At 44.9% G+C, this 5,620-nt stretch overlaps 1 long non-coding RNA gene across 1 annotated transcript; it reads left to right on the top strand.

Moving 5' to 3' along the window:
* Nucleotides 1-2,703: 2,703 nt before the first annotated feature.
* Nucleotides 2,704-3,886, top strand: LOC125881036 (uncharacterized). Its single transcript, XR_007448189.1, has 3 exons — nucleotides 2,704-2,731; nucleotides 2,822-2,885; nucleotides 3,320-3,886. It is a non-coding gene; the product is annotated as an uncharacterized LOC125881036 (long non-coding RNA).
* Nucleotides 3,887-5,620: the final 1,734 nt, after the last annotated feature.

Raw genomic sequence — 5,620 nt, 5'->3', positions numbered from 1 at the left:
CTGTGTCATGATGTAATAGCTTTCTCAGATTAGCAGTTTTCACTGCTAAATTTGGCATGACTTTCCCCAGATAGTTCAGCATTCCAAGGGCACTCTGTACCCCTTTTCTGTCCTCTGGCTTCTCCATGTCATGTATAGCTTTTACTTTTACCTCATCTGATTGGACTCCAGCTGTGGAGATCTTGTTTCCAAGGAACTTGATTTCACTGACACTGAACTGACATTTGTCTCTGTTTAATTTGAGTCCCTACTTCTGTATCCTCTAGAGTGTCTTTTCCAGTCTGGTATCATGCTCTTTCTGTGTGGAGCCCCACACAAGCAGATCATCCACGTATACCCGCACACCATCCAGCCCCTCAATAATTTGCTCCATTGCATGGTGGAAGATTTCAGGGGCGGAACTTATTCCAAAGGGTAAACGTTGGTATGAGTACCTGCCAAATGGAGTATTAAAGGTGCACAGCTTAGCACTCTCTTCGTCAATCTTCAGTTGCCAGAAACCATCTTAGAAAAGTACTTTGCTCCTGTCATTTCACTAATTATTTCCTCTCTTTTTGGTATCTGATTGTGTTCTCTTTTAATGTTAGCATTAAGAGGAACTATGGTGTTATTTACCAGCAGAGGAGCTATCCAAACCTCACTCTGTAGTTCCACTGCATGCACTTCATTCGTTTCATCCACAGCCTGTTTTGATTCACTTTGCACCGCTCCAATAAACAGCGCCTCTTCTCTTTCAACAGCATGGACTGTCTTTTTACTTTGAGTTTTTTTCCTCCCAAAGCACATCCTAGTAAAGTGATTCCTGCCTTTACATTTCGCACAAGTCTTGTTATCATGTTTGTGCTTTGGTCTTCAAGTCACTCAAAAAAGCACCAAGGGACTCACCCTGTTTTTGCACACGGGAGCAAAACACATATCTCTCATAGACCTCATTTTTCCGAGGTGTGCAGTAATCATCGAAAAGTTTTAGCACCGTGTCCAGGTCATCTTTATCCTCATCCTCCGCAAATATGAATGTGTTAAACACCTCAATAGCCTGCGGGCCAGCCACTGTCAGCAACAAAGCTATATTACGTTCTCCAGAGTTAGACGAGGCGCCAGTTGCCGTGAGGTAGAGGAGAAAACGTTGCTTGAAGGACCGTCAGTTTTCATCCACATTACCATCCAGCTGCAGATTACCGGGCGGCTTTATCCCCTCCATTGTCATAGTATGTCCTTATCGTGTGTTCAGTAATTCCTGGTACCATATATTCAGGGCCATCGCAATGGACAGGCAAACTAGGCAATTGCCTAAGGCCCCGAGCTGGAAGGGGGCCCCCAGCGATGGCTGACATTGGTCCATATCAATGACAATATGATGGAACCCCTATAGACACTGCAACAACAACACGTTGGAATCCCCCCTACTAGCTGCTGCTTGTGAGTGGCTAAGTAGGGTGACCAGATGTCCCGCATTGTGCGGGACTGCACAGCATTTCTGGCTCTTTTCATGCGTCATGCAAATTGAGACCATGTCCCGCATGATAGGTTGCCACCCGCACTAGCATTGTTGGAGTACCGTAGTACTACGGTACCTCACGGTACCACTACTGTGGGATAAGTTCAAAGTCCAATCGCAAGAGGGTGAGTGTCCATGCGCTGTCCAATAATGGCGCGTGCTGGCCACCTGGCACTCAATATGCTATTGAGTATCTTTAAGCAGTGAAAGTTATTATTTATTTCTTTTTACTTGTAGGTTAGATTTGTTTATATATGCTACAGTGATTTGTTTTCCACAGAGCTCTACGGTGCAAGTATTTTACTCGCATTTGCGACTAAAAATAGTTTTGCGCAAGCAAAACAAATCATTCAGGAGCACGCTGTGTGAGTACAGATTTCAACCAGCAGCAGAAACTAAAGGCGAATCTTGCTGGTTGTGGGTTAAACAGGGGACACAGACGCCGTATACGTGTCAAATACGGCACAAGATAAGGGCTTACCGGCGACGGAGAAGTCCGGCTCCATGTTCAATAATTTCCTCTTTGTTGATTTCATGACTGCCCAGAAATACCTGAACAGCCAAGCCGTGGTGGCACACAGTATGTGATGTGTCAGGGGCCCCCAGAGTGTCTTGAAACAGCCCTGCATGTATTGTCTTTATATGTATATAACAAGAGTCTCTCACAAGTGACTTTCTGGTTTGTGTCATATACTCCAAAACATGCTCCGGTAACTCCCACTTTACAGCAGACGTAGAACAACCGTCAACCCCGCCTATCTTTACGACAGCTACTCTTATCAGTACAGATGCTTGTCCTCAGTGACTTTAACACTTGACTGGCTTCTTGTTCTAGGTCTGCTGACAGTTTGCTCTGGGAGCTCTTCTAACCTAGCAACAGGTAAGAATCCGCAGGGCAGCAATAGATCACGATGTAGCGTCCGAAGCGGACCATCTTTGCCCTCTGGTTGGACCATATATACAGTAAGGTTATGTAACCGGGATGAAAATCTATTTAATCCAAGGAGGACGTCCGTTATTTAATGGTTATTTTATGTTATGTTATGTTCATTATTAATATAACAAAGTTCGCCATATGAGTGCGTAAGTTCCGGTCACGTAGTGTTGCGTCGTCACGTACGTACCTGGGAGGCCGCGGCTGTCCAATCGCGTCGCTCGTAGCGCCTGTTACAAGCTGTCTGCTCCGTCTCTCATTCAGAAGGTGAGGGGAAGCATGCGGAGCAGCTGCTACAGGTCGGTCGCTACAAACAAATACTATTTTCACTCATAAATTCTTGGTTATATCATTCTAAATGCCGCTGTTACATCATTCAACCCTTTTAGACATCAACCAGCGTCGGGGAGGGATAAGTTGGTCGTGTGGTGCGTCGGATATATTCTGGAATTGGTGAGTCTGCCTGTTTGTTGTTAGCGTTAGCGTTAGCATTAGCATTAGCACATGTCAATGCATTTATATGGACTGGCTACGGCACACCTAGCTTCTAAATGCTAATGCTGGCTTTTGAATCCATAGTAATGAGTGTCATGAGATTGATGTGCCACTACAGCACAATTATAGAATGTTTACTTTGATTTGTGAATAATTTTGTGAATGTTGACATATTATTTAAGAAATGAGTGACACTAATTTGGGAAGATTTGTCATGCTTATTTATGAAGTGGATTGATGTTAAGGTGTTTAAACCAAATGCACTTTATTGAGAGATGGTTATTCTATTGTTGCTCATGAAGTATTGAATTATGTATTAATTATGGTGTACACTGAATATAACTAGTTAGTGAAATGTTTTATTGAAATATGGTCCTGTTTACATTATACAGGCTAGGTGCTTGTACGGACGCAGAATCGAATCGATGGCGAGCTAAGACACTGGCTTGGAGCCGAGCAGTCCCATTTAAGAGCTCTCCTGGTCTGGTAGGAGGCTCTGGCAGCCTTGTTCCCCCCTCACCTTCTCTTACACCCACACACACACACGCACTCGCACTTTGAGGCTTCTAGCCCATGGACAGTTGACATATTGGACTCTACCTTTGCGGCGCACATGCTGGACTGTTTTGAGCGACTCATCCTCTATGAATTCTGTGCCTTTGCGATATGCAACATCGTGTGTGGAACGGCTGCCATATTGGCTACAACTGAGACTGGTTTTGATTTGAATGTTGTTGATGCATCAGACGTGTCAAGTGCACTTTTCTATTTAATTCATGTACTCTGCAGACTGTAAATATTGGGGTCACTGTATGTATTGTCACGCATTAATATATGGTACCAACCGCATCTGAAGTGCTGTTTGTTGTGTTTTATTGTACCACTACCTCTAAGAATCGAACCTGTCTTCTGTAGACCTAGGCCCAAAAGCTAGCTTAATACTAATATAATAATCATACCATATCACCATAATTTAGCCTGTGTACTTGCTACAGTTACTAGCACGTTTGACCACTACATGAATGTCAGGTTCCCATGTATCGGCCTACTTGTGTTTGCCCCTTATCCGAACGTTCCTAACAAGAATGCAATCACCTGCCTCAAGGATGGAATCAATGACCCGTTTGTCAAAGCGGAGCTTGTTACGTTCGGCTGTCTTCAAGGCATTTTCAGTGGCGACTCGATAGCTTTCTTCTAGGCGGCCTTTTAGATCATGCATATACGGGGAGTGTGACTTTGGTGAAAAGCAGGCAGGTAGATTGAAGGCTAAATCGCCCGGCAGCCGAGGCTGTCTGCCAAACATTAGCTCATATGGGGTGAACCCTGTCACATCACTCTGTGTGCAATTATAGGCATGCACTAATGGCTTAACAAACTCTCGCCAATGAGACTTATCTTTGTTCTCCAGGGTGCCCAACATCTGGAGGAAGGTCCAATTGAATCTCCTTACCGGATTGCTTCTTGGGTGATATGGGGTGGTCCTCATCTTTTGAATACCAGCAATCCGGCATAACTCTTTAATGGTACGGGATTCAAAATCCGGGCCCTGGTCACTCAGAAGCTTCTCCGGAAAACCGTAGTGCACCAGAAAGTTTTCCCATAAACACCTTGCCACAGTCTGTGCCTTTTTGATTTTGAGTTGGTAATGGCGACTGCGTACTTAGTGAAATGGTCTGTGAGAACCAGTGTGTCTTTAGTGTTACTCTGGTCTGGCTCCAAAGAGAGAAACCCCATGCAGACCAATTCTAGAGGTCTGCTGATCCTGATGTTCAACAAGGGTGCTGCTCTCTCAGGTGGGGTTTTTTGGCGCACGCACCATTGACGTCTTGATTTTGTGCTCAACTTCTGTGGACACCCTGGGCCAATAGAATCATGACCTCACCAGGTCAAGAGTCCGTTCTATGCCTAGGTGACCTAAGTCATCATGGAGACTTTTCAATGCAATGGCTCTCAATTCAGCTGGCAGTGCTAACAGGTACATGATCTGTCCATGTTTTTGTTGTATCCTGTATAGCACCACGTCCCTAATCACCAATCGCTTCCATTCTCGAAGCCACAAGGCTAGGTCAGGGAGTTCTTGTCGTAGTGTAGGAGGAGGCTTGTCTCCCAACTCCAAGTGATCAACAACAGCTCTGAGATCTGAGTCGGCTCTCTGCTTGTCCCTTCTGAATTGATAGCAAGTGACTCCACAAGGGTGACTGATGGACATGAGCCTGCAGAGCTTTTATGAGACCACTGGACTTTGTGCCTGTCACAGATAGCTCTTATTGCTTCAGGCAGAACAACATCTTCAGGTTCCAGATCTGCAATGTAGAGTGAACTGCTTAATTCTCTCACTTTCTTTTCTCGACACTGAGTCATTCTTAAAGGATAACTTCAGTATTTTTCAACCTGGGCCCTATTTCCCCATGTGTATGTCTGCGTATGATTCATAGGTACAACTCGTCCTAAAATTGGTTCAATATTGAGGGAGGCGGATGCAGCCGGCAGCCGCGAAACAAGCTGAAATGGTAACGGGGGCAAATGCGTCCCGTCTAAGTTTGCGCATTAAAAGTGCCTTTTTTCGCCACTGACCAGTTCAGATCGCCAGTGCTATCTCCGTAAATAGCATACTAAGTGTTTGAAAAATACCGAAGTTATCCGTTAAGCTCTCCATGTGGTCTTGAAAGTCCATCCACATCCTGATTTTGCTT

The sequence above is a fragment of the Epinephelus fuscoguttatus genome, linkage group LG20, assembly GCF_011397635.1.
Source record: "Epinephelus fuscoguttatus linkage group LG20, E.fuscoguttatus.final_Chr_v1".
Lineage (NCBI taxonomy): Eukaryota > Metazoa > Chordata > Actinopteri > Perciformes > Serranidae > Epinephelus > Epinephelus fuscoguttatus.
The sequence above is the reverse complement of the archived record's forward strand: the minus strand, read 5'-3'. Positions and strand labels throughout refer to the sequence as shown.